Source organism: Canis lupus, chromosome 25 (genome assembly GCF_003254725.2).
Source record: "Canis lupus dingo isolate Sandy chromosome 25, ASM325472v2, whole genome shotgun sequence".
Lineage (NCBI taxonomy): Eukaryota > Metazoa > Chordata > Mammalia > Carnivora > Canidae > Canis > Canis lupus.
In genome coordinates, this window is record NC_064267.1 from 37,711,359 (window position 1) to 37,714,713 (window position 3,355).

The 3,355-nt window shown below is 42.2% G+C and overlaps 1 non-coding gene across 1 annotated transcript; it reads right to left on the reverse strand.

Annotated features, from left to right (window-relative positions):
- Window positions 1-1,204: 1,204 nt before the first annotated feature.
- TRNAF-GAA (transfer RNA phenylalanine (anticodon GAA)) lies at window positions 1,205-1,277 on the reverse strand. Its single transcript has one exon. It is a non-coding gene; the product is annotated as a tRNA-Phe (tRNA).
- Between the last annotated feature and the right edge of the window lie 2,078 nt (window positions 1,278-3,355).

The following is a 3,355-nucleotide window of genomic DNA, read 5'->3' on the forward strand; positions in this document are numbered from 1 at the left end:
AAGTATTTGTGATGAGTAAATCTTTTGCATCACTTTTCTGAACCTTTTCTAGGTCACAAACGTAGAATCTGATACCTGTTGACGTTCTTCCCAGGGGAATGTGTACAAGAACATGCAAGTTTGCATTCTGTCTCAGAGACTTCAAAGACACCCCCCAACCGCTGCTGCTTTTAAACTCAGGGAAGACCTTTGGTTGGGTTGATTGAGTCCCACATCTGGCTCTCCACAGGAAGGCTGCTTCTCCCTCTGCCTATGTTTCTCTCTCTCTGTATCTCTCATAAATAAATAAATAAATAAATAAACAAACAAACAAACAAATAAATAAATAAAATCTTTGAAGGAAAAAAAAAAAAAGACTCTAAATCCTATTCTGAAAAAGCTAAAGCCCGGTAAGAAAATATCCTTTTGCATTGACCATATAAAAGCAAGGAATTGTTAATATAGAACTAAAAATAATCAGGAGGGAAATGATGACCTTGAACACTGCTTTATCAGACGACAGATGGCCAGGTGAAGGTCCTAAGAAACAACTCACGTCAATTGGAAATGATGTGTAAGCCTCACCCCTCCCCTCCAAAAAAGAAGAAGAAATAACTTATATCTCATAGCTATAGTTTTGGAAGTTCCTAGCCAATAGAAATAATAATGATGGTCAAAGTAAAAACCATTGACTGTATACCTACCCCATTCCAGAACTCAGGCACAAGCTTTGTTTATTTAATAAGTAATTACTGAGAATTTTAGTGGCCATTTGTTTTTAAGAGAGAGTCGGGACTGCGGCAGAGGAAGAGAGTGAATCTTAAGCAGGCTCCACACTCCAGCACAGAGCCTGACATGAGGCTCGACCTCATAATCCTGAGACCATGACCTGAGCCAAAACCAAGGATCAGAGGCTCAACCGACTGAGCCACCCAGATGCCCCTTAGTGGCCATTTTAAGTAAGTTAATACATAGAGCTTAGAAGAAAGCTTGACACTTAGCAAGTATTCTAGATAAGTCTGCTATTATTATTACAGTCAGGAAGTACAACGGAGCTAGTGGGTTTATATAAAAAGGCCTCCCTCCCAAGACAACTGACACCACCCCTCCCTGAAAAGCCAGTGATGCGCCCCAGAGATCTGCATGAGAACCTAATATTCCCCTAACAGCTTAAATGATGGTTAAGTCTGCCAAAAGGTACATTTAGCATAAACATCAAAAACACTGCTGAAACCCGGGATTGAACCAGGGACCTTTAGATCTTCAGTCTAACGCTCTCCCAACTGAGCTATTTCAGCTTGCTCAGGCAGCTGTTCCTGTAGAACTATAATGGAATATATTTGTGCTATAACAGTAAAAAAAAAAAAAAAAGTCAATATTCTGGTTCAGCTGGAGGTAGACATTTAACAAATAGTACAGAGGTGTGAGGCAAGGTCCCTGTCTCTTTCTTCCATTTTTAAAAGATTTAAAAAAATTTATTCATGAGAGACAGAGAGAGAGAGAGAGGCAAGAGACATAGGCAGAGGGAGAAGCGGGGAGCTCCATGTGGGACTCGATCCCAGGACCCACAGGATCATGCCCTGAGTTGAAGGCAGACGCTCAACCACTGAGCCACCCAGGAGTCTCAAGGTCCCTGTTTCTAAACTTGAAGTAATACATAATTTCACTTTTTTCGGTTATGTTTTTAACTGCCCTGAAATCTGTGTTTCCCATTTAAAAACATATCATGGGCTCTTCTTGTGTCAAAAAAAAAAAAAAAAAAACATCTTTAGTTGGCATGTCTGTCTAATATATGCTTAATTTCTAGAAAACTGGCAGCACAGTCCACTTAAATAATGAAATATCAATCTCCATAAAAGCAGTGTCCGCCTAGATGTGTAGACTTAGCCAGGATTGGAAACCAGCTGAGGACTACAGCTCCAAGGAGACTGCGAAGGGGAAATGGCAGCCACAAAGGGAATAAGACAGATGAAGTAAACTGAAAAGCTGTGGTAGCAGGGTAATGGGCTTCCAAAGACGCCCATGTTCTAACCAACCCCCCAGAAAACACAGCGTGTTCAGGTCGCCGGCAAAGGAGAGGGAAGTAGCTCATCAGTTGAGCTGACATGAGGAGAGGATCCTGGATTATCCAGGTGGGCCCAAGGTAATCACAGCAGTCCTTCCAAGTGAAACAAAGAGGCCGGCCAGACAGAAGCCAAGAGATGGCAGCGTGAGAGGGAGGCCACCTGGCATTGCTGGATTGGAAGAGCAGAAGGGCCCTAAGGAACGGGATGACCAGAGGACACTGGACAAAGCAAGCACAAAGGGGCAGCCCCATTGACATGGTGGTTTCAGCCCACGGATGCTAATTTTGGTCATCTCATCTCCACAGCTGTAAGAAATTAAATTGGCGTTGTAGCCAGTCACTAAGTTTGTGCTAATTTGTTACAGCAAAATAAGAAACTATGATAAGTTCATAAAAAATGCATTTATTAGTGCCAAGGAGGGAACAAATGTGAGACTCCTCTCCTCACCACCACACCACAATGGGGAGTCAGAGCTGGCTGAAGAAGAGGTGGCTCTTCCCGCTGGTGGCAGAGAAGTTCACTGGGGAGTCATAGGCCAGAGCTCGTCTGCAGTCAGCAAGTGGAGGCTGACCAGTGGGGGCTTGTCCACTGCTGTACCCTCTAAATTCTCTGGAGAGGAAGCACCAGTGGGTCTTCTGCAAGCCCCTGGCAGCTGTGCTTTTCTTTACCCCCAAGTTTTTATTTAAATTCCAGTTAGTTAAAAAATAAAAAAATAAAAAATAATAAATTCCAGTTAGTTAACATAGAGCGTAATATTAGTTTCAGGTATAGAATTAAGTGAGCCCATCACCTGTTCAGCCCACGTCCCCAACCATCTCCCCTTTAGTAACCATCGGTTTGTTCTCTAGAGTTAAGAGTTTGTGTCTTGGCTTGCCTCTCTTTTTTCTCCCACTATGTTCATTTGTTTTGTTTCTTAAATACTATATATGAATGACATCATATGGTATTTGTCTTTCTCTGACTGATTTATTTCGTGTAGCTTAATACACTCTGGCTCCATCCACATTGTTGCAAATGGCCAGATTTTATTCCCTTTTTCACTGAGTAATACTCTACCTCTTCTTTATCCGTTCATCAGTCAATGGATATTTGGGCTATTTCCATAATTTGACTATTGTTGACGATGCTGCTACAAACACCGGGGTGCGTGTGTCCCTTCAAAATAGTATTTTTGTATTGTTTGGGTAAATACCTAGTAGTGTAATTGCTAAATCATAGAGTGGTTCTATTTTTAAGTTTCTGAGGAACCTCCATATTGCTCTCCAGAGTGGCTGCACCAGTTTGCATTCCCACCAACAGTGCAAGAGGGT